The sequence below is a fragment of the Hyperoodon ampullatus genome, assembly GCF_949752795.1.
Source record: "Hyperoodon ampullatus genome assembly, chromosome: 1".
Taxonomy (NCBI): Eukaryota; Metazoa; Chordata; class Mammalia; order Artiodactyla; family Ziphiidae; genus Hyperoodon; species Hyperoodon ampullatus.
Window position 1 is genome coordinate 19,391,948 of NC_136914.1, and position 26,705 is coordinate 19,418,652.

Genomic DNA, 26,705 nt, shown 5'->3' on the forward strand with positions numbered 1-26,705 from the left:
GTGAGAGTGGGCAAGCTTGTCTTGTTCCTGATCTTAGTAGAAATGGTTTCAGTTTTTCACCATTGAGAACAATGTTGGCTGTGGGTTTGTCATATATGGCCTTTATTTAATGTTGAGGAAGGTTCCCTCTATGCATACTTTCTGGAAGGTTTTTATTATAAATGGGTATTGAATTTTGTTGAAAGCTTTTTCTGCATCTATTGAGATGATCATATGTCTTTTTATCCTTCAGTTTCTTACTATCATGTATCCCATTGATTTATTTGCGTACATTGAAGAATCCTTGCATTCCTGGGATAAACCCCACTTGATCATGGTGTATAATCCTTTTAATGTGCAGCTGGGTTCTGTTTACTTGTATTTTGTTGAGGATTTTTGCATCTATGTTCATCAGTGATACTGGCCTGTAGTTTTCTTTCTTTGTGATACCTTTGTCTTTTATTGGTGTCAGGGTGATAGTGGACTCACAGAATGATTTTGGGAGTGTTCCTCCCTCTGCTATATTTTGGAAGAGTTTGAGAAAGATTGTTGTTAGTTCTTCTCTAAATGTTTGATGGAATTCGCCTCTGAAGGCATCTGGTCCTGGGCTGTTGTTTTTTGGAATATTTTTAATCACAGTTCAATTTCAGTGCTTGTGATTGGTCTGTTTATATTTTCTGTTTCTTCCTGGTTCAGTCTCAGAAGGTTGTACTTTTCTAAGAATTTGTCCATTTCTTCCAGGTTGTCCATTTTATTGGCATATAGTTGCTTGTAGTAATCTCTCATGATCCTTTGCATTTCTGCAGTGTCCGTTGTGACTTCTCCTTTTTCATTTCTACTTCTATTGATTTGACTCTTCTCCCTTCTTTTCTTGATGAGTCTCACTAATGGTTTTTCATTTTTGCTTATCTTCTCAAAGAACCAGCTTTTAGTTTTATTGATCTTTGCTATTGCTTCCTTCTATGTTTTCCATTTATTTCTGTTCTGATCTTTATGTTTTCTTTCCTTCTGCTAAATTTGGGGGATTTTTGTTCTTCTTTCTCTAATTGCTTTAGGTGTAAGGTTAGGTTGTTTATTTGAGATGTTTCTTGTTTCCTCAGGTAGGGTTGTATTGCTGTAAACTTCCCTCTTAGAACTGCTTTTGCTGCATCCCATAGGTTTTGGGTCATCGTGTTTTTACTGTCATTTGTTTCTAGGTATTTTTTGATTTCCCCTTTGATTTCTGCGGTGATCTCTTGGTTATTAAGTAATGTATTGTTTAGCCTCCATGTGTCTATATTTTACAGATTTTTTCCTGTAATTGATATCTAACCTCATAGTGTTGTGGTCAGAAAAGATACTTGATAAGATTTGAATTTTCTTAAATTTACCAAGGCTTGATATGTGACCCAAGGTATGATCTATCCTGGAGAATGTTCCTTGAACACTTGAGAAGAAAGTGTATTCTGTTGTTTTTGGTTGAATGTCCTATGAATAGCAAGTAAGTCCGTCTTATGTAATGTGGCATTTAAAGCTTGTGTGTCCGTCCTTATTTTCGTTTTGGATGATCTGTCCATTGGTGAAAGAAGTGGGGTGTTAAAGTCCCCTACTATGATTGTGTTACTGTCAATTTCCCCTTTTATGGCTGTTAGCATTTGCCTTATGTATTGAGGTGCTCCTATGTTGGGTGCATAAATATTTACAATTGTAATAACTTTCTCTTGGATTGATCCCTTGATCATTATGTAGTGTCCTTCTTTGTCTCTTATAGTAGTCATTGTTTTTAAGTCTATTTTGTCTGATATGAGAATTGCTACTCCAGCTTTCTTTTGATTTGCATTTGCATGGAATATCTTTTTCTGGGCCCTCACTTTCAGTTTGTATGTGTCCCTAGGTGTGAAGTGGGTGTCTTGTAAACAGCATATATATGGGTCTTGTTTTTGTATCCATTCAGCCAATCTGTGTCTTTTGGTGGGAGCATTTAGTCCATTTACATTTAAGGTAATTATCGATATGTATGTTCCTATTCCCATTTTCTTAATTGTTTTGGGTTCGTTATTGTAGGTCTTTTCCTTCTGTTGTGTTTCTTGCCTAGAGAAGTTCCTTTAGCATTTGTTGTAAAGCTGGTTTGGTGGTGCTGAACTCTCTCAGCTTTTGCTTGTCTGTAAAGGTTTTAATTTCTCCATCAAATCTGAATGAGATCCTTGCTGTGTAGAGTAATGTTGGTTGTAGGTCTTTCCCTTTCATCACTTTAACTATGTACTGCCACTCCCTTCTGGCTTGCAGAGTTTCTGCTGAAAGATCAGCTGTTAACCTTATGGGGATTCCCTTGTATGTTATTTATTGTTTGTCCCTTTGCTGCTTTTAATACTTTTTCTTTGTATTTAATTTTTGATAGTTTGATTAATATGTGTCTTGATGTGTTTCTCCTTGGGTTTATCCTGTATGGGACTCACTGTGCTTACTGGACTTGATTAACTATTTCGTTTCCCATATGAGGGAAGTTTTCAACTATAATCTCTTCCAGTATTTTCTCAGTCCCTTTCTTTTTCTCTTCTTCTTCTGGGACCCCTATAATTTGAATGTTGGTGTGTTTAATGTTGTCCCAGAGTACTCTGAGTTTGTCCTCAATTCTTTTCATTCTTTTTTCTTTATTCTGCTCTGCAGTAGTTATTTCCACTATTTAATCTTCCAGGTCACTTATCCGTTCTTCTGCCTCCATTATTCTGCTATAGATTCCTTCTAGAGAATTTTTAATTTCATTTATTGTGGTGTTCATCTTTGTTTGTTTGCTCTTTAGTTCTTCTAGGTCCTTGTTAAACGTTTTTTGTATTTTCTCCATTCTATTTCCAGGATTTTGCATCATCTTTACTATCATTATTCTGAATTCTTTTTCAGGTAGACTGCCTGTTTCCTCTTCATTTGTTTGGTTTGGTTGGTTTTTACCTTGTTCCTTCATCTGCTGTGTGTTTCTCTGTCTTCTCATTTTGCTTAACTTACTGTGTTTGGGGTCTCCTTTTCGCAGGCTGAAGGTTCACAGTTCCCATTGTTTTTGGTGTCTGCCCCCCAGTGGGTAAGTTTCATTCAGTGGGTTGTGTAGGTTTCCTGGTTGAGGGGACTGGTGCCTGTGTTCTGGTGGATGAGGCTGGATCATGGCTTTCTGATGGGCAGCACTGCATCTGGTGGTGTGTTTTGGGGTGTCTTTGACCTTATAATGACTTTAGGCACCCTGTCTGCTAATGGGTGGGGTTGTGTTCCTGTCTTGCTAGTTGTTTGGCATAGGGTATCTAACACTGTAGTTTGCTGGTTGTTGAGTGGAGCTGGGTCTTAGCCTTGAGATGGAGATATCTGGGAGAGCTTTCGCCGTTTGATATTATGTGGTGCCAGGAAGTCTCTAGTGTGCCAATATACTGAACTCAGCTCTCCCACCTCAGAGGCACAGGCCTGACACACGGCTGGAGCACCAAGACCCTGTCAGCCACACAGCTGAGAAAAAAAAAGAAAGAGAGAATAAAATAAAATAAAGTTATAAAATTAAAAATATAAAATAATTGTTAAAAAATTAAAATGTAATAAAAAAAGAAGAAAAAAAAAGGCCAGACAGAACCCTAGGACAAATGGTAAAAACAAAGCTATACAGACAACATTATACAGAGAATCATACAAATACATACACAAAGAGAAAAAGGAAAAAAATATATATATACGTCATTACTCCCAAAGTCCACCGCTTCAATTTTGGGATCATTCATTGTCTATTCGGGTATTCCACAGATGCAGTGTGCATCAAGTTGATGGTGGAAATTTAATCCGCTGCTCCTGAGGCCGCTGGGAGAGATTTTCCTTTCTATTCTTTGTTCTCACAGCTTCCCGGGTTCAGCTTTGATTTTGGCCCCGCCTCTGCGTGTAGGTCGTCTGAGGGCGTCTGTTCTTCACTCAGACAGGATGGGTTTAAAGGAGCAGCTGATTCTGGGGCTCTGGCTCACTCAGGACGGGGGAAAGGGAGGGGTACGGAGTACGGGGCAAGCCTCCGGTCGCAGAGGCCAGGGTGATGTTGCACCAGCCTGAGGCGCGTGGTGCGTTTTCCCAGGGAAGTTGTCCCTGGATCACGGGACCCTGGCAGTGGCGGGTTGCACAGGCTCCCAGGAGGGGAGGTGTGGAGAGTGACGTGTGCTTGCACACAGGCTTCTTGGTGGCAGCAGCCTTAGCGTCTCATGCCCGTCTCTGGGGTCCACGCTGATAGCCGCGGCTCGCGCCTGTCTCTGGAGCTCTTTTAGGCGGTGCTCTGAATCCCCTCTCCTCGCGCACCAGGAAACAAAAGAGGGAAAAAAAGTCTCTTGCCTCTTCGGCAGCTCCAGACTTTTCCCCGGACTCCCTCCTGGCCAGCCGTGGCACACTAGCCCCTGCAGGCTGTGTTCACACCGCCAACCCCAGTCCTCTCCCTGGGATCCAACCTCCGAAGCCCGAGCCTCAGCTCCCAGCCCCCGCCCACCCCGGCGGGTGAGCAGACAAGCCTCTCAGGCTGGTAAGTGCTGGTCGGCGCCGATCCTCTGTGCGGGAATCTCTCCGCTTTGCCCTCCGCACCCCTGTGGCTGTGCTCTCCTCCGTGGCTCCGTAGCTTCCCCTCAGCCACCCCCTGTCTCTGCCCACAAAGGGGCTCCTAGTGTGTGGAAACGTTTCCTCCTTCACAGCTCCCTCCCAGTTGTGCAGACCCCTTCCCTATTCTTTTTTATTTATTTATTTATTTTTATTTTTTTTTATTAGTTTCTGCTTTATAACAAAGTGAATCAGTCATACATATACATCTGTTCCCACATCGTTCCCTCATGCATCTCCCTCCCTCCCACCCTCCCCATCCCACCCCTCCAGGTGGTCACAAAGCACCGAGCTGATCTCCCTGTGTTCTGGGGCTGCTTCCCACTATCTATCTACCTTACGTTTGGTAGTGTATATATGTCCATGCCTCTCTTTCGCTTTGTCACAGCTTACCCTTCCCCCTCCCCATATCCTCAAGTCCATTCTCAAGTAGGTCTGTGTCTTTATTCCCGTTTTACCCCTAGGTTCTTTATGACATTTTTTTTAAATTCCAAATATATGTGTTAGCATACGGTATTTGTCTTTCTCTTTCTGACTTACTTCACTCTGTATGACAGACACTAGGTCTATCCACCTCATTACAAATAGCTCAGTTTCGTTTCTTTTTATGGCTGAGTAATATCCCATTGTATGTATGTGCCACATCTTCTTTATCCATTCATCCGACGATGGACACTTAGGTTGTTTCCAGCTCCGGGCTATTGTGAATAGAGCTGCAATGAACATTTTGGTACATGTCTCTTTTTGAATTATGGTTTTCTCAGGGTATATGCCTAGTAGTGGGATTGCTGGGTCATATGGTAGTTCTATTTTCAGTTTTTTAAGGAACCTCCATACTGTTCTCCATAGTGGCTGTACCAATTCACATTCCACCAGCAGTGCAAGAGTGTTCCCTTTTCTCCACACCCTCTCCAGCATTTATTGTTTCTAGATTTCTTGATGATGGCCATTCTGACTGGTGTGAGATGATATCTCATTGTAGTTTTGATTTGCATTTCTCTAATGATTAATGATGTTGAGGATTCTTTCATGTGTTTGTTGGCAGTCTGTATATCTTCTTTGGAGAAATGCCTATTTAAGTCTTCTGCCCATTTTTGGATTGGGTTGTTTGTTTTTTTGCTATTGAGCTGCACGAGCTGTTTATCAATTTTGGAGATTAATCCTTTGTCAGTTGCTTCATTTGCAAATATTTTCTCCCATTCTGAGGGTTGTCTTTTGGTCTTGTTTATGGTTTCCTTTGCTGTGCAAAAACTTTGAAGTTTCATTAGGTCCCATTTGTTTATATTTGTTTTTATTTCCATTTCTCTAGGAGGTGGGTCCAAAAGGATCTTGCTGTGATTTATGTCATAGAGTGTTCTGCCTATGTTTTCCTCTAAGAGTTTGATAGTTTCTGGCCTTACATTTAAGTCTTTAATCCATTTTGAGCTTATTTTTGTGTATGGTGTTAGGGAATGATCTAATCTCATACTTTTACATGTCCCTGTCCAGTTTTCCCAGCACCACTTATTGAAGAGGCTGTCCTTTCTCCACTGTACATTCCTGCCTTCTTTATCAAAGATAAGTTGACCATATGTGCGTGGGTTTATCTCTGGGCTTTCTATCCTGTTCCATTGATCTATCTTTCTGTTTTTATGCCAGTACCACACTGTCTTGATTACTGTAGCTTTGTAGTATAGTCTGAAGTCAGGGAGCCTGATTCCTCCAGCTCCGTTTTTCGTTCTCAAGATTGCTTTGGCTATTCGGGGTCTTTTGTTTTTCCAAACAAATTTTGAAATTTTTTGTTCTACTTCTGTGAAAAATGCCAGTGGTAGTTTGATAGGGATTGCATTGAATCTGTAGATTGCTTTGGGTAGTAGAGTCATTTTCACAATATTGATTCTTCCAATCCAGGAGCATGGTATATCTCTCCATCTATTTGTATCATCTTTAATTTCTTTCATCAGTGTCTTATAATTTTCTGCATACAGGTCTTTTGTCTCCTTAGGTAGGTTTATTCCTAGATATTTTATTCTTTTTGTTGCAATGGTAAATGGGAGTGTTTTCTTGATTTCACTTTCAGATTTTCCATCATTAGTGTACAGGAATGCCAGAGATTTCTGTGCATTAATTTTGTATCCTGCTAGTTTACCAAATTCATTGATTAGCTCTAGTAGTTTTCTGGTAGCATCTTTAGGATTCTCTATGTATAGTATCATGTCATTTGCAAACAGTGACAACTTTACTTCTTCTTTTCTGATTTGGATTCCTTTTATTTATTTTTCTTCTCTGATTCATGTGGCTAAAACTTCCAAAATTATGCTGAATAATAGTGGTGAGAGTGGGCAACCTTGTCTTCTTCCTGATCTTAGTGGAAATGGTTTCAGTTTTTCGCCATTGAGGAGGATGTTGGCTGTGGGTTTGTCATATATGGCCTTTATTATGTTGAGGAAAGTTCCCTCTATGCCTACTTTCTGCAGGGTTTTTATCATAAATGGGTGTTGAATTTTGTCAAAAGCTTTCTCTGCATCTATTGAGATGATCATATGGTTTTTCTCCTTCAACTTGTTAATATGGTGTATCACATTGATTGATTTGCGTATATTGAAGAATCCTTGCATTCCTGGAATAAACCCCACTTGATCATGGTGTGTGATCCTTTTAATGTGCTGTTGGATTCTGTTTACTAGTATTTTGTTGAGGATTTTTGCATCTATGTTCATCAGTGATATTGGCCTGTAGTTTTCTTTCTTTCTGACATCCTTGCCTGGTTTTGGTATCAAGGTGATGGTGGCCTCATAGAATGAGTTTGGGAGTGTTACTTCCTCTGAAATTGTTTAGAAGAGTTTGCGAAGGATGGGTGTTAGCTCTTCTCTAAATGTTTGATAGAATTCGCCTGTGAAGCCATCTGGTCCTGGGCTTTTGTTTGTTGGAAGATTTTTCATCACAGTTTCAATTTCAGTGCTTGTGATTGGTCTATTCGTATTTTCTATTTCTTCCTGATTCAGTCTTGGCAGGTTGTGCATTTCTAAGAATTTGTCCATTTCTTCCTGGTTGTCCATTTTATTGGCATAGAGTTGCTTGTAGTAATCTCTCATGATCTTTTGTATTTCTGCAGTGTCAGTTGTTACTTCTCCTTTTTCATTTCTAATTCTATTGATTTGAGTCTTCTCCCTTTTTTTCTTGATGAGTTTGGCTAATGGTTTGGCTATTTTGTTTATCTTCTCAAAGAATCAGCTTTTAGTTTTATTGATCTTTGCTATCGTTTCCTTCATTTCTTTTTCATTTATTTCTGATCTGATCTTTATGATTTCTTTCCTTCTGCTAGCTTTGGGGGTTTTTTGTTCTTCTTTCTCTAATTGCTTTAGGTGCAGGGTCAGGTTGTTTGCTCGAGATGTTTCCTGTTTCTTAAGGTGGGATTGTATTGCTATAAACTTCCCCCTTAGAACTGCTTTTGCTGCGTCCCATAGGTTTTGGGTCGTCGTGTCTCCATTGTCACTTGTTTCTAGGTATTTTTAAATTTCCTCTTTGATTTCTTCAGTGATCACTTCGTTATTGAGTAGTGTATTGTTTAGCCTCCATGTGTTTGTATTTTTTACAGATCTTTTCCTGTAATTGATGTCTAGTCTCATAGCATTGTGGTCGGAAAAGATACTTGATACAATTTCAATTTTCTTAAATTTACCAAGGCTTGATTTGTGACCCAAGATATGATCTATCCTGGAGAATGTTCCATGAGCACTTGAGAAAAATGTGTATTCTGTTGTTTTTGGATGGAATGTCCTATAAATATCAATTAAGTCCATCTTGTTTAATGTATTATTTAATGCTTGTGTTTCCTTATTTATTTTCATTTTGGATGATCTGTCCATTGGTGAAAGTGGGGTGTTAAAGTCCCCTACTATGACTGTGTTACTGTCGATTTCCCCTTTTATGGCTGTTAGTATTTGCCTTATGTATTGAGGTGCTCCTATGTTGGGTGCATAAATATTTACAATTGTTATATCTTCTTCTTGGATCGATCCCTTTATCATTATGTAGTGTCCTTCTTTGTCTCTTCTAATAGTCTTTATTTTAAAGTCTATTTTGTCTGATATAAGAATTGCTACTAGGGCTTCCCTGGTGGCGCAGTGGTTGAGAGTCCGCCTGCCGATGCAGGGGACACGGGTTCGTGCCCCAGTCCGGGAAGGTCCCGTATGCCGTGGAGCGGCTGGGCCCGTGAGCCATGACTGCTGAGCCTGCGCGTCCGGAGCCTGTACTCCGCAATGGGAGAGGCCACAATAGTGAGAGGCCCACATACCGCAAAAAAAAAAAAAAAAAAAAAAAAAAAAAAGAATTGCTACTCCAGCTTTCTTTTGCATTTGCATGGAATATCTTTTTCCATCCCCTTACTTTCAATCTGTATGTGTCTCTAGGTCTGAAGTGGGTCTCTTGTAGACAGCATATATATGGGTCTTGTTTTTGTATCCATTCAGCCAATCTGTGTCTTTTGTTGGGAGCATTTAGTCCATTTACATTTAAGGTAATTATTGATATGTACGTTCCTATTCCCATTTCCTTAATTATTTTGGGTTCGTTATTGTAGGTCTTTTCCTTCTGTTGTGTTTCTTGCCTAGAGAAGTTCCTTTAGCATTTGTTGTAAAGCTGGTTTGGTGGTGCTGAACTCTCTCAGCTTTTGCTTGTCTGTAAAGGTTTTAATTTCTCCATCAAATCTGAATGAGATCCTTGCTGGGTAGAGTAATTTTGGTTGCAGGTTTCTCTACTTCATGACTTTAATTATGTCCTGCCACTCCCTTCTGGCTTGTAGAGTTTCTGCTGAGAGATCAATCAGCTGTTAACCTGATGGGGATTCCCTTGTGTGTTATTTGTTTTTTTTCCCTTGCTGCTTTTAATATGATTTCTTTGTGTTTAATTTTTGACAGTTTGATTAATATGTGTCTTGGCGTATTTCTCCTTGGATTTATTCTGTATGGGACTCTCTGTGCCTCCTGGACTTGATTAACTATTTCCTTTCCCATATTAGGTAAGTTTTCAACTATAATCTCTTCAAATATTTTCTCAGTCCCTTTCTTTTTCTCTTCTTCTTCTGGAACCCCTATAATTCGAATGTTGGTGCGTTTAATGTTGTCCCAGTGGTCTCTGAGACTGTCTTCTGTTCTTTTCATTCTTTTTTCTTTATTTTGCTCTGCATCAGTTATTTCCACTATTTTATCTTCCACGTCACTTATCCGTTCTTCTGCCTCAGTCATTCTGCTATTGATCCCATCTAGAGTATTTTTCATTTCATTTATTGTGTTTTTAATCGATGCTTGATTCATCTTTAGTTCTTCTAGGTCCTTGTTAACTGTTTCTTGAATTTTGTCTATTCTATTTCCAAGATTTTGGATCTTGGAAATAGAATCTTGGATCATCTTTACTATCATTATTCTGAATTCTTTTTCAGGTAGACTGCCTATTACCTCTTCATTTGTTAAGTCTGGTAGGTTTTTATCTTGCTCCTTCACCTGCTGTGTGTTTTTCTGTCTTCTCATTTTGCTTATGTTACTGTGTTTGGTGTCTCCTTTTTGCAGGCTGCAGATTCGTAGTTCCTGTTGTTTTTCGTGTCTGTCCCCAGTGGCTAAGGTTGTTTCAGTAGGTTGTGTAGGCTTCCTGGTGGGGGGGACTAGAACCTGTGTTCTGGTGGTTGAGGCTCGATCTTGTCTTTCTGGTGGACAGGTCCACATCTGGTGGTGTGTTTTGGGGTGCCTGTGGCCTTATTATGTTTTTAGGCAGCCTCTCTGTTAATGGGTGGGGTTGTGTTCCTGCCTTGCTAGTTGCTTGGCATAGGGTGACCAGCACTGTAGTTTGCTGGTCGTTGACTGAAGCTGGGTGCTGGTGTTGAGATGGAGATCTCTGGGAGATTTTCGCTGCTTGATATTATGTGGAGGTGGGAGGTCTCTTGTGGACCCGTGTCCTGAAGTTGGCTCTCCCACTTCAGAGGCACAGCACTGACTCCTGGCTGCAGCACCAAGAGCCTTTCATCTACCCGGCTCAGAATAAAAGGGAGGAAAAGTAGAAAGAAAGAATTAGTAGAAGAAAGAAAGAGAGAGAGGAAGTAAGGAAGAAGGAAAGGAAGGAAGGAAGGAGGGAGGGAGGAAGGATGGAAAGAAAGAAAGAAAGGAGGGAGAGAGGGAGGAATGAAAGAAAAAGGAAGAGTGAATGGAAGAAGGGAGGGAGGGATGAAGGAAAGAAAGAAAGAAAGACAGGAGGGAGGGAGGGAGGAAGGAAAGCAAAAGAAAGTGAAAGGAAGAGGGGTGGGAGGGAGGGAGGAAGGAAAGAAAGACAGGAGGGAGGGAGGAAGGAAGGAAAGAAAACGAAAGAGTGAAAGGAAGAAGGGAGGGAGGGAGGAAGGCAAGAAAGAAAGAAGGAAAGGAGGGGCGGAGGGAGGGAGGGAGGAAGGGAAGGTAGGAAAAAAAGAAAGAGCAGGTAAAGTAAAATAGAATAAAGTATGAAATATAGTAGCGTTATTAAAATTTAAAAGTAATTATTGAAAAAAAAACGGACCGATAGAACCCTGGGACATATGGTGGAAGCAAAGCTATACAGAGAGAATCTTACACAGAAGAATACTCATACACATTCACAAAAAGAGAGCAGGGGGAAAAATCAAAAATCTTGCTCTCCAAGTCCACCTCCTCAATTTGGGTTACTTCGTTGTAAAAAGAGGAAAAGGGCGAGAAGTCTGAAATCTTGCTAAGTCCACCTCTTTAATTTGGGATAATTCGTTGTAAAAAGAGGAAAAGGGGGGAAAGTCTTAAATCTTGTCCTCAAAGTCCACTTCCTCAATTTGGGATGATTCGCTGTCTATTCATGCACTCCACAGACGCAGGGCACATCAAGTGGACCGTGGAGCTTTAATCCGCTGCCTCCGAGGCTGCACAGAGAGATTTCCCTGTCTCTTCTCTTCTCTCACAGCTCCCGGGTCTCAGCCTTGGACCGGCCCCGCCTCTGCGCGTAGGTCTCCGGAGGGCGTCCGTTCTTCGCTCAGACAGGACGGGTTTAAAGGAGCCGCTGATGCGGGGGCTCTGGCTCACTCAGGCAGAGGGGAGGGAGGGGCGCGCAGAGTGGGGCGGGCCTGCGGCGGCAGAGGCCGGCGTGACGTTGCACCAGACCGAGGCGCTCCGTGCGCTTTCCCGGGAAAGCCGTCCCCGGGTTCCGGGACCCCGGCAGTGGCGGGGTGCACAGGCCCCCCGGAAGGCGGGGCGGACAGTGACCCGCGCTCGCACACAGGCCCTGCGGCGGCGGCGGCAGCAGCAGCAGCAGCAGCAGCCCCAGCGTCCCACGCCCGTCTCCGGGGTCCGCGCCTTTAGCCGCGGCTCGCGCCCGTCGCCGGCGCTTCCCCAAGCAGCCCTCTTAATGCCCTCTCCTCGTGCACCAGGAAACAAAAGGGAAGAAAAAGCCTCTTGCCTCTTTGGCAGCTCCAGACCCTTTCCCCGGACTCCCTCCGGGCTAGCCGTGGTGCACTAACCCCCTCAGGCTGTCTTCCTGCCGCCAGCCCCAGTCCTCTCCCTGCGCTCCGACTGAAAGCCGATACCCGAGCCTCAGCTCCCAGCCCCGCCTGCCCCGGTGGCCGAGCAGACAAGCCTCTCGGGCTGGTGTGTGCCTGAGGGCACCGATCCTCTGTGCCGGAATCTCTCCGCTTTGCCCTCCACACCCCTGTTGCTGTGCTCTCCTCCGCTACTCCGAAGCTTTCCCCCTCCGCCACCTGCAGTCTCCGCCCGCGAAGGGGCTTGTAGTGTGTGGAAACCTTTCCTCCTTCACGGCTCCCTCCCACTGGTGCAGGTCCCGTCCCTATCCTTTTGTCTCTGTTTATTCTTTTTTCTTTTGCCCTATCCAGGTATGTGGGGGAGTTTCTTGCCTTTTGGGGGGTCTGAGGTCTTCTGTCAGCGTTCAGTAGGTGTTCTGTAGGAGCTGTTCCACGTGTAGATGAATTTCTGATGTATCTGTGGGGAGGAAGGTGATCTCTGCGTCTTACTCTTCCGCCATCTTCCCAGGGTCCCCTCCACTTTCTTGATAGTGGTTTTCACAGTGTTTTCCAGAAAGCCCTAGAAGTCCACAGAGACCACTTCTGGCAGTGTGGACAGGGGTTGTGTATACATGGAAGTAAGTTGTCCTGTACTATATATGGTTTGTAAAATGAGTACACTGATGGTAGTGAGCTTGCTCTCTGTGCCAATGAAATTAATCCTGAAGCTAATGTGAACTGCACTTGACTTCAGAATAGCAGCTCCTTCTGCTATTATCTGACAGCACTACCCTTTCGGAGAGTCCTCTGGCCTTGTGCTGTGGACACTTGCTTCTTTGGAACTAGGACTTGTAGCTGGCAACTGGGCAGTGATTCAGGAGGTAGCTGATGCTCCTGTCTCCTTGCTGGTTGTCCTCACAATAGTTTTTTCTTTTCTCAAAAGCTGGTGCCATAGTATCTGCTTCTACGTGTCTTCCCTATTCTTTTGTCTCTGTTTTTTTCATTTTTCTTTTGCCCGACCCAGGTACGTGGGGAGTTTCTTGCCTTTTGGGAGGTCTGAGGTCTTCTGCCAGCGTTCAGTAGGTGTTCTGTAGGAGTTGTTCCACATGTAGATGTATTTCTGATGTATTTGGGGAGGAAATTGATCTCCACGTCTTACTCTTCTACCATGTTGAAGGTCTCTCTCCACCATGTAATTTTATAAGTAATATATCTTATACCTAGGATTTTGGTTCTTTCTATCAAAGTAAAATATTATTTTTAAAAGAAGAAACATTTGATTGCCACTGCATCTCTAGCAACTCAAGCGTGGAGAAGCAAAGTTCATTATTACAGTACAGAGTGAAAATAAGCCTAGAAAGTTCAAGTGAGTTAAACATGTTTCTATTGATTACAACACTACTGAGAGTAGGAAGAGGTAGATAAAAGCCAGAAAGTTGGAGTTAGTTTAAAATTATCTCTCTAAGGGCTGAGCCCTTTGGAGAAAGCAGCGGTTAAATTACAAGTCACATTTTAATAACCTTCAAGTACAAAACTATGAATATACTATATATATGTGTGTGTGTGTGTGTATTCTAAAAGAAAACATAAGTGTGGTGTTGTTTAGATGCTTCTATTTCTTAGAAATATTTTGTAAATCTTCCAAGGAAAATTGCAAGAAATTCCTCACAGTTGCCATAGTAACAGAGTTAATATGTTTTGAACACAGCAAACTGAACCTTATTTTGAAAAAGAAAGAAAATATGTAACCTTGGTATACCTGTGGAACAGCACTGTCCGTAGAACTTTCTGTGATGTAAATATGGTAGCCCGTAGCCACATGCTGGTATTGAGGATTTGAAATGTGGCTCCTGTGACTTAGGAACTGAGTTTTAAATTTAATTGGATTTCACTTCATTTAAATGTAAATGTAAATAGACACATGTGGCTCATGGCTACCCTATTTGACAGTGTAGGTATAGAATTTAAGATGTATTAAACATGGGCTTCCCTGGTGGCACAGTGGTTAAGAATCCGCCTGCCAATGCAGGGGACATGGGTTCGATCTCTGGTCCAGGAAGATCCCACATGCTGCGGAGCAACTAAGCCCGTGCACCACAACTACTGAGCCTGTGCTCTGGAGCCTGTGCGCCACACCTACTGAGCCCACGTACCGCAACTCCTGAAGCCCGTGTGCCTAGAACCCATGCTCCGCAACAAGAGAAGCCACTGAAGTAAGAAGCCCGCACATCGCAAAAGAGTAGCCCCCACTCGCGACAACTAGAGAAAGCCCGCGCACAGCAACAAAGACCCAATGCAGCCAAAAATAAATAAATAAAATAAATAAATTTATTTAAAGAAAAGTTAAGGAACTGTTTTAAAAGCATTTTTAAAATAAGTAAAGCAAAAATAAAATAAAATATATTAAACGTGAGCTTTTCCTATAATGTTGAGGTTATAATTTTTTTGATAAACCCATTTTAAAATTAATAAAAATTCTAATGAACTCTCTGATGTTTGTTAGAACTAATGAAAATATTTTACTGGTGCCCAATCACAGTATGTAATTCATGTGATTCTAAATAAGAGGGTGGAGGGGATAAGATTTCCCAATGACAACATAAGTCTTAGCTACATAAATCTAAGCTACATCAGTGCTCCTCAAACCTGAGAATACATAATAATCAGATGAAGAACTTGTTAAAGCACAGAGATTCTTATTTGGTAGAATTGGGGTGGGACTCAAACATTTGAATTTCTAACAAACTCCAAATAATGCTGCTAGTGGTGGTTCATGGACTACAGTTTGATTAGCACTCAGTAGGTACTTAGTGCAGTGGTCCTCAAAGTACAGACCCTGGACCAGTGCCTTCACCATCATAATTACCTGGGAACGTGTCGGAAATGCACATTTTTAGTATTTATCTCAGACATATTAAATTAGAAACTCTAGGGGTGGGTATATTGTTTTGGTTAACAAGCCCTCCAGATGAACTTGAAAATGTGCTATAAAATCACTTGCACATATGCATGAGGAAGAATGTGTTGTACATATTAGCAAGAACTTGGAAATAACCAAAATGTCCACCTTGAAGAAACTAGCTGAATAAATTGCAGATGACTCTGCTTTGGGAATACTATGCAGTAGTTAACAAAAAATCAGTAAGATAAATATTAACTGTAATGGAAAGATGTCTAAGACATATAATGTATGTGGAGGAGTTGCAGAAATAGTGTATCATGATTTATGTAAAGAACAATAATTTTTAAAGTAATGGATGATCTTGGTATGTATATTTCTTGTATATAGAATAATTTCTGAAATCAAATTGATAACAGTGGTTTTCGATAAGGAATGAATTAGGATTGAGAGCAATAGTTGATATAGAATTTATTTTCATGTTGAATTTTATAAAAGGAAAATATATTCATAAAATTAATACTTGTGACTTAAAAATAATTAAGATACTCAAAATCCATGTCATGGTGTTATACAGGGATGCACTGTCTATAAACATCAATTGCACAGACCTGTTTTATTATCTTTAATTTCTGAGACCATACATTTTATCTTTAATAGTTTAGAAGTCGTTTCCTGTATTAAGTTAGAAACAACTTCCATTGCTAATGCTACAGTGTGTCATTATATGATAATATTAATATTGAATCGGAATTTTAGACCAAGAAATAACATTTTTACTCTTACACTTTTGGTCAGTTTGCTCTACTTCTTCTGTATACAATGAACCTGCTTTGAATTCAGTTTCCAATATCAGGGTTTTTTAAATCTTTCTATAATTTCGGTGGATTTCTTTTCAAGACATTTTGCATTGTAAGGCGAACGTGATTAAGTTCTCTATTTAAAAAGATACTAATTATCAGAAAAACCAAGACAAAGGTGCTCTAACAGGGTACCTGACAAATTTTATCTGGTCCATTAGCGTTCACTTTACCTCTCTACCATGCCTAGGATGATTCCTCATTATCTTCCCAGTTAGGTGCCCACAGTAACAAAGTGTATTTATCCTGGTGCATCATACACTGAACATGCACCTCAAGGTTTGTGTAACATAGGAATACATGAATGTACAAGATCCTTTCTGATTTTCAAAACTTCCTTGTTAACATTTTAGGTATAATAAAACAACAAAATGCTGTACTACACCTGAGGTTAATAGTGCTATTTTAATATTGAAATTAATTTTAATACTGCTAAAATCTCCTGTCATGATCAATTTTATGTGTCAACTTGGCTAGGCTATAGGACCCGGTTTTTCAAACAAACATAAACCTTAAGTGTTGCAGTGGTGCTATATTTTAGATGTGATTAATGTCTACCATCAGTTAACTTTATGTACAGGAGATTATCCTTGATAATCTGCACTGGCTGATCTAATCAGCAGAAAGGGCTTAGAGCAGAATGGAGGTTTCCCTGGGGAGCAGAAATCTCACCTGTGAACTGCAGTAGCGGCTCTGCCTGAAAGTTCCCAGCCTGCCGTGACTCAATATGTGAAAGTGACTTTGGAATTGGATAGTGGTAAAGAATGGAAGAAATTTGAAGCACTTCATAGAAAAAGCCTCGATTGCCTTGAACAGAATGTTAGCAGAAATATGGACTTTAAAAGTGCTTCTGGGGGGCTTCCCTGGTGGCACAGTGGTTGAGAGTCTGCCTGCCAATGCAGGGGACACAGGTTCGTGCCCTGGTCTGGGAAGATCCCACATGCCGCAGAGCGGCTAGGCCCATGAGCCATGGCCACTGAGCCTGTGCTCCACAACGGGAGAGGCCACAACAGTGAGAGGCCCACGTACCGCAAAAAAAAAAAAAAAAAAAAAAGCTTCTGGGGGCTTTCCTGGTGGCACAGTGGTTAAGAATCCTCCTGTCACTGCAGGGGACACGGGTTCGAGCCCTGGTCCGGGAAAATCCCACGTGCCGCAGAGGAACTAAGCCCGTGCGCCACAACTACTGAGCCCGCGTGCCACAACTACTGAAGCCCACGTGCCTAGAACCCGTGCTCCACAGCAAGAGAAGCCACCGCAATGAGAAGCATGCGCACCGCAACAAAGAGTAGCCACCGCTCACTGCAACTAGAGAAAGCCCGCGCTCAGCAAGGAAGACCCAACACGGCCCCCCCCCCCAAAAAAAAGTGCTTCTGGTGCTCAGAAGGAAATGAGGAGCACAGTAGAGAAAATGTCTATCTTGATTCAAAGACAAAATTTTTATTCACTGTAGGTCAGGAGTCCTCCTATGGCTTTGCTCTTATTGTAAATGTTGCAAGATGTGGATATGTAGGCTGGAAGAGTTGTGAACTTTTAATACTTTTTGTGATTTTTTTGTAAAATTATTTATTACTCATCTGTTTTATTAATGTTTCTCTTTACAAACATGTTTGAGGATCCAGTATGGTGTTTTCTGGACATGAGGTGTGAGATGGAAGAGGATGATTCTTTATCTTAGGTCTACAGATACTTCTGGTAAGGTTGGAAATAAACAATCACAATCTTCAAAGTCATTTCAAAGTAAGTGAGCCAGAGCAACAAAGGAAAAAATGAAACTATAGCAATAAAACCAAAAACTTGCTATATTTACCATGAAAGCCAATTATTTTTATAGGAGCTGGCAATCCAAGTTATCTAATCCCATTGTACATAGTTTGTTGCAAACAATCTCTAAGTGAAGCAACAAGATCAAAAGGACACAACTAGAAACCACAGTCACTCAACAAGGAAAGTACTGAGAAATAGTTCTTGGAATCTTAAACTCAGTAAAGCTCTTTTTTTAAAAAATAGCTGCATTCGATGAAATGTTTCAAGAATCAAGTTATTTAGTAGCAGGAATTATTGCCCCCGCAAAAAAAAATAAAAGGAAAAGTTTCACATGGTTGGTGAGAACATAATGATGGAAGCATGTAAAGTTATAGTGAGAAAATGTTAGGTCAAGATGCAGCTGGATAAATCAAAGACTCCACTCTCTGTCAGTATAAGTTGAACTACTGAAGAAGTATCACCTGAAACTGAAGAGATTTGAGATCAGTAAATGGAAAAATGACTTCTCCTTCCAGGTTGGTGAGTAAGCAGATTTCACCATTAGATATCAAGCTCTAGCTCTTGTAAAAATTGTAAATGTTGGCAAAATTCATGAACGATATTTTCTTGCTGCAAGTTTCTGTCTGAAACAAAAAAGGTCAAGGTACATTTAATTTTTTTGTCTTCATATTGAGAAGGTGCTGTCCAGGAGGAATTGTGTTGGCTTCTTTACTGATGTTATCCCATAGGTGGCTGGCTCCAGGAGATGTTTCATCTATTGTTATAAAATAAAATCTTGACATTGTCATAATACAGTGCTTTATTCACAGATAAATGCTGGATTCAAAAAACTTGGAGAGGAAATGAAAACTAAAATGTTTGAATGATACTATAAAATGATTAACTTTGTTAAAGGATGATCAGTTCCCTTGAGCATGTAAAACTGGACAAAGAGCACATGAATCGTTTAATACATACAAAAATCTGGATTCATTGTAGAGAAAGTTCTCAGCAAATTGTCAAAGTGTTTGAGATGGAAGGTGAATTTCAGTAGTACATTTAAGGAAATATTGATACAAATTTTGTTGAATGCTTTGAAAATGATAAATGGCTGCCCAAACTAACCTAATTAGTAGGTACTCTTTCTTCACTTGAACTGGTTGAACAAGTCTCTCTCTGCCAGGCTCTGGAGTGACAAGCCTCTTACACTTTGAAAGGAAACTGAATCTTTGAAAAATCATGTTGGAAATAGAAATTGTTAAATGTTTCCACTTTTGCTTGGGTTTGACAGTGAAGAAGGATATCAGCAAATATCTCCTCAATCCCACAGTAAGTAAATGTGGTATGAATTGCCTGCCAGAAGAAAATCTCTTCAGGAAAAAATTAATATCCAGAGCCTTTACTAATGTTAAAAGCCTCAATAATATTGACCTAGTAATATCAAGTAACAGAATAAAATAACTTAAAAACCTAGAGAAAGACATAGGAAATGGAAACAGACCGTTGGGGTAACAGATATTTTTAAATAATGTTAATGTCTATGGTCAATAATATAGAAAGGTGGAGAATTTTAGCAGACCTGCTTGAACTCTACACACAGAAAAATCAAATGAATATTCCAAAATTAAAAATAAAATAACCGAAATTATAATTCAGTAGGCTTTAACAGCACACTAGACAGAAAAGGAAAGATAATTAGTGAAGAAAAAGATAGTTTAGTAGAAAATTTCAAACTGAAGTCTGGAGAGAAAAAAAATAATTGAAAATGTATTAAAAGCCATAAGAGATATAAGGTGTATGGAAAAAATAAATAATATTCACACAACTGGAGTCCCAGGAATGGCGAGAGAATGGGACAACTGAAACAGTGAGGAAAAAATCATGAAAAAATTGAATTCAGGCATATTAAAAAAGACATCCTGTAAAATTTGATTTATTCTACAAATTCAAGATAGGTTTAGCATTTAAAATGAATCAGTGTGATCCTCCACATTAACAAGATTTGGGAGAAAAATATGACCACACCAGCAGACACTAAAAAAATATTTAACAAAATTCATCAGCTATTCGTGAATTTTAAAAATAATTAGCAGGCCAAGAACAGAAGGGAGCTTACTTAATACAACAGAGTATTGACCAAAATTGTACAGTAAACATCCTATTTAATGGTGATATATTGTAAAATTTCACTGTGAAACTAGGAATGAGATAGAGATGGAGAAGCTTTGTAATACAATTTCTATTCAATATTTCATTCAAGGGAGTTCAGTGATGGAAGAAAAAGAAATAAAAGATATAAGTATTGAGAAGGATGAAGTAACACTGTCATTATTCACAGATGACATTATATAGTACATAGGAATTCAAAAGAATGTTAGAGACAATTAAAATTAATATGTGACTTTAAAAAGGTCACTGGATTAAATATCAATATAAAAGTGAACTGTATTTTTCACTTAGAAACATTTAAGAAATGTAATTTGAAAATATATCATTTATCAAAATATAAAGCTAAGAAACTTGAATAAGACTTCTATACCAAGAAAAAGATATTTATGAGATAAAGTAAGGAAGATTAATCAATGGAGATCACATATTGTAAACTTGTCACTTCTCCTTGAGTCAAACTATAGATTTAATGCAGTCTCAGTAAAAATTTCAGCATGTTAAGTTGACAAGCTGATTTCAAGTCATGTAGAAATGAGATAATCAAGAATAGTGAAGACAATCTTGAGGAAATGAACCTTGCTGGAGGATATAATTGTCATCAAGATGTATAATAAAGTCATAGTTATTAAAACAGTGCTGTTACTCAAGAACAGACAAGTAGACTAATGAAATAGAATAAATAGTACAGAAATTAGTCTGATTTAAGACAAAGATGCCTCTGCAATTTGGTAAGGAAGGATGCTCTTTCTAATAAATAAGACTGGGTTAATTATATACCTGTGTAAGAAAATATAAACCTATCTACCTCATACCATACATAAAATCAAAATTTAGAACTATTTGGATGATAAGGCAGAAATATCTTTATGACTCTGGAGGAGGCAAGGAATTTTTAAGCTAGCAGCAAAAAAGCAATAATCATAAAGAAAAATACTGATGATTGAACTCCATTAAAATTAAAGTTTTGTTCAGCAAGAAGAAACCATTAGGAGAGAGAAAAGGCAAGCCACAGAGCAAGAAAAGATATTTATATCCAACAAAGGATTTGTATCCAGAATAAACAAAGAATATCTAAATATCAATAAGAAAAAAGACAACCCACATTTTATAAAATAGAAAATTTTGAATTAATTCTTTACAAAGATGATATCCAAATGACCAAACAGCCTATGTAAAGAATTTCAACATAAGTAGTCATGAGGGAAATAAAGAAAAAAGACACAATTAAATACCACCATGTACCTACCACAACAGTCATAAAAAGCTAAAAAAAACAAACAAAAAAACATGATTTCAAGAGTTGATGAGGATGAGGAGCAAATGAAAAGCTCATTCACTACTGGTTGGAATGCAAATTGGTATACTGCTTTAGAAAACACTTTTCAATATTTATTATACTAAATCTGAGCTTATAAATACTCTCTGATCCATTAAATGCAGACCATGAATGTCAGTTTTTCCAAAAAATTTAAACAACAAAGATGTCCACCAACAGTGAAATAGTAAACTATGGCTATAAGCAACAAAGTGATAAATCGCACTTAATGGTGAGTGAAAGAAGCTAGACACAAAATAATATGTACTATTTGCTTTCACTTATGTAAAGCTTAACCAAATGAGTAAATTGCTTTTGGAAATGCTAATAACTGGGAGAGAATGATATGGAGACTTCTGGGATGTCAGTAATATTCTGTATCTTCATTGGATTATGGCTATATGTTGTTCACTTTGTAAAGCATCATTAAACTGTAGAGTTCATAGTCTCTACATACGTGCTGTACTTTGGGCATTTAAAAGAGTAAATTAAGATTTAAATAAATTGCAAAAGGTATTCTACTCACACTCTACATCATTGTTTCAGCCATGTCTATCTTTGAATTCTGTATTTTCCGTTGATTTGTGAGACTATGCATGTACAGATGCTAAATTATTTTATTTTATTTTTAGAATAAGTTTGGAATTAGCATCACTATTTCCAGTAAGGTAAAAAAAAAAAAAAACATTTTACTGTGATTATATTTTCAAATTAGACCTCATAGAATTAATACGGAGTTTTCCTAACAAATGATAGAATATGTATTGCCAATTGTTCATCTTTTTTGGTTTTATGTTCCTCAGTGGTGTTTTCTTCATAGGGCGTTTTTATTTCTTCCAACTTTGTTTTTCAGTATTTTATCTTATTATTGCTTTAGTAGATGGGTTCTTCACTTTAATTGATATCCATCATGTTTTTCTTCTTCAAATATGGGAAAGCTACTTTTTGTAAAGAAATCTTGTAAGTAGCTATTTAAGCACATTCTCTTATAGTATGAAACCATTTTGTAGTTGTTTTTCTTGTGTTTGTAGGTATCAAATTCTGTCATCTGGAAATTGTGATAATTTTCAGTCTATCCAAGTTTTCTACTTCCAATTTCTTATTTCTATCTTTTCTCTGATTGTATATCCCACTCTGTTCATAAAAATAATACATATTTTATGGAGCCTTGATTAGGATCCAATGTGATTTGTTCAGAATCAATCTAAGACTAGGATGGTTGACTGAAAATAACAAATCAGGTGTTTATCTTCTATGATATTCTGACAAGCTATTAGGTGATGAAAAAGAGGAAAAAGGAGAATTATAACCATTATAATAATTATTATGGCATTTTCCATAAGGAGTTGAGATGAATTGTTTAGAAATAGGCAATTTTATTTCCAGAAATACATACTAAAATCAAAGCAATCTATATCAGAATTTGTGAGTTAAAGGGTCACTGTCGGGCTTCCCTGGTGGCGCAGTGGTGGAGAGTCCACCTGCCGATGCAGGGGACACGGGTTCGTGCCCCGGTCTGGGAAGATCCCACATGCCGCGGAGTGGCTGGGCCCGTGAGCCATGGCCACTGAGCCTGCGCGTCCGGAGCCTGTGCTCCGCAACAGGAGAGGCCACAACAGTGAGAGGCCCGCCACCGCAAAAAAAAAAAAAAAAAAAAAAAAAAAAAAAAAAATCAAAAGAAAGGGTCCCTGTCTGAGGAAACTAAGGCTTGAAAATAAAAGGTTGTTTCTCAAGATCTCAGGATTAATCACGGTAAGGGTTGGATTTCCTATCTCCCAAATTGGCACTGAGGTAAAAATTCATTACAAAGTCATCTAATAGTCTAAAAACAATTAATTTAGTATGGATTAAATACATATATTTTGACAAAAATATTTTAATTATCTTTAAAACAATGCTTATTATTTTGAAATAATTTTGGCTAATTCTTTTGTCCAAAATAAAGTAGGTTTTAGCATCCAATATGTACATAAAACTATCAGTCAAAACAAATAGAATATTAGATATAAAGATCTATTTCATTTTCTTCTCTTTTTTGAATGTCTATTGGAAAATATCTGAAAATTTATCACTGGAAAAGAGTAAGTTTTTTTCTTATTTTGAGCCCTACTTTTGGATACCTTAACAAACAAAAAGCTCTGAAAATATAAGTAAATGGGTAAATTGCTTTTCAGGATGCCTTACATTTAATTATAAACACAAGTCATTTTGACCATTGCATTTTTGTTTTATTTTTTTGTTTTTCTCATCTCTAACAAGTTCTGAAAAGGATGGATTATACTCACTAATAAGCATTAGTTTGTCCATACTGATGATTAACATTTCTGAACTTGTTATTCAAGAATAAGAGATTTATAGGAGAAATACATCAGGCTTTACTAATTAGATAAAATACATTTGTATTCTGACTACAAATTCTGTAAAATCATGTAATATAATACTAAATCCAATCAAATTACCATCATTATGTATACTTGTCAGTTTTGAAAGTAAGCCAAGATTGTTAGATTATGAGTAGAGTTAACAGCTAACCTTAGTTGTAGACATCCCATAATTGAAGACTGAATCACTTAGTTCACAAGGTAAATTGTTGACATTCTCTTTCCCTAACAGAAATGTTCTTATGGTCTTGCACTTGGGTTAGGTAGATAATTAATTTCAATTTCTTTAAGTAATTTCTCTCTTCGTTCATCCCTTAATTTTTTTAACCTGGAAATTTACCATTAATTTAAAATAACGTACATACATTGACATTTGGCAAGCAATGGATCAGTGCTACCGTGAGATGTATGTATCATAGTTATTCTGTTTCAGTTTATAAGCAGTTCAGTCATATTTACTAAAATGCTTTACTTAATGGATGACTTAGTAGTCAAAATGGTGAATTAGTATGTGCTTGTTTTAATTGTCTTGATGCTCAAATGCCACAGAGGTGAAATAAATAACAGAGATGGATGAAAGCAGTAAATAATGGGGATTGGTGAGGACTGTGGCCAACCAAAGAACAAATAATACGTATGAAGTGTCATTCCCTATTTGGGATACTGCAGATTGTTGCTGTTCAAGAATGTAAGCAACTTGCTGCCAGATCTTCCTGTCTTAAGAGAAGCTGATAATAACAGACTTTTGTTTGGATCTAAAATCTCTCTTTGTAAGAAAAAATGAGTGGGCAAAATAAAACAAATACATATATATATATATATATAACCTAGATCAAAACCCTAAGCTTCTAATGGGCCCTCTCTCTTTTTTTTTTTAAGATTTTTTTGATGTGGACCTTTTTTAAAGTCTTTATTGAATTTGTTACAATACTGCTTCTGTTTCTTTATGTTTTGGTTTTTTGGCTGCAAGGCATGTGGGATCTTAGCTCCTTGACCAGGGATTGAACCTGCACCCCCTGCATTGGAAGGCAAAGTCTTAACCACTGGATCATGAGGGAAGTCCCTTTTTCTTTAAGATTTTTTTTGATGTCTCTTCACTCCAATTCAAGCAGTGTGTATTTATGATCTTAAGACATATAAGATATCTTTTGTAGGCACATTTACGTGTGCTTATATCCTAGTCTGTGAGTGGGCAAAAGTTATTATAAAACACTACCCTTGGCTGGAGACTAATTTTGTCATAAAAACATGAAGGCAAGAGACCTAAATACAAGTATGCTGTGCTTACTAGCCAGGGAAGGAAATAAATTGTCACCCAGGTCAGTACTGGTGATGAGATAACTTCTTCCTACCACATACTCCATCAAGGTATCTTCTGAGATATTCATATGTTTCCTCTTAAGAAGCCCCAAATAGGGGGTACCTGTAATGGAAAAACGGGGGGCTGGGCATGGAATCTTAAGGGGATTTCTGTACATGTAAATTTTAACTATTGTCCTTTCATTTAAAAGAATTTGGGGATTTTTACCTCTTTTCCATGACATGCCTGTGTTTATTTGCATATAAAAATATTTTGAAGAATATTAAAGTCACTGTCCCAAGGAGATGAGCTGGTTTATTTTGTGGCTTCCAAGGGAGGAGGTCTGCAATCTGAGAATTAATTAGACTTTATGGTTGTTGGGAGGTGGGGATATTGAATAAATATCCTCTGAACTGAGAAGGAACTTTAAGACCAAAAATGGAGAAGGCAACTCCATAAAGTACACTTATGAAGTTTACTGTGAATAACTTACATACAGGCGTGATCTGGCAGACAAGATCCAGAGGCATTCACAGAGGCACTCTACTCTGCTGAAAGGGATACAGGGAGATTTAAAAGGGGCCATTAATTTTGTATCCTGCTACTTTACCAAATTCATTGATTAGCTCTAGTAGTTTTCTGGTAGCATCTTTAGGATTCTCTATGTATAGTATCATGTCATCTGCAAACAGTGACAGCTTTACTTCTTCTTTTCTGATTTGGATTCCTTTTATTTCCTTTTCTTCTCTGATTGCTGTGGCTAAAACTTCCAAAACTATGTTGAATAAGAGTGGTGAGAGTGGGCAACCTTGTCTTGTTCTTGATCTTAGTGGAAATGCTTTCAGTTTTTCACCACTGAGGACGATGTTGGCTGTGGGTTTGTCATATATGGCCTTTATTATGTTGAGGAAAGTTCCCTCTATGCCTACTTTCTGCAGGGTTTTTATCATAAATGGGTATTGAATTTTGTCAAAAGCTTTCTCTGCATCTATTGAGATGATCATATGGTTTTTCTCCTTCAATTTGTTAATGTGTTGTGCCACGTTGATTGATTTGCGTATATTGAAGAATCCTTGCATTCCTGGAATAAACCCCACTTGATCATGGTGTATGATCCTTTTAATGTGCTGTTGGATTGTTTGCTAGTATTTTGGTGAGGATTTTTGCGTCTATGTTCATCAGTGATATTGGCCTCTAGTTTTCTTCCTTTGTGACATCCTTGTCTGGTTTTGGTATCAAGGTGATGGTGGCCTCATAGAATGAGTTTGGGAGTGTTAGCTCTTCTCTGAATGTTTGATAGAATTCGCCTGTGAAGCCGTCTGGTCCTGGGCTTTTGTTTGTTGGAAGATTTTTAATCACAGTTTCAATTTCAGTGCTTGTGATTGGTCTGTTCATATTTTCTATTTCTTCCTGCTTCAGTCTTGGCACGTTGTGCATTTCTAAGAATTTGTCTATTCCTTCCAGGTTGTCCATTTTATTGGCATAGAGTTGCTTGTAGTAATCTCTCATGATCTTTTGTATTTCTGCAGTGTCAGTGTTACTTCTCCTTTTTCATTTCTAATTCTATTGAATTGAGAAAAAAAAATGTCATGAAGAACCTAGGGGTAAGACAGGAATAAAGACACAGACCTACTACAGAATGGACTTGAGGATATGGGGAGGGGAAGGGTAAGCTGTGACAAAGCGAGAGAGTGGCATGGACATATATACACTACCAAACATAAAATAGATAGCTAGTGGGAAGCAGCCGCATGGCACAGGGAGATCAGCTCGGTGCTTTGTGACCACCTAGAGGGGTGGGATAGGGAGGGTGGGAGGGAGGGAGACGCAAGAGGGAAGAGATATGGGAACATGTGTATATGTATAACTGATTCACTTTGTTATAAAGCAGAAACTAACGCACCATTGTAAAGCAATTATACTCCAATAAAGATGTAAAAAAAAAAAAGGGGGGCCAAAGCTAAAAATAGAATTTGACTACTATGTGAGAAGTGTGTCAGAACC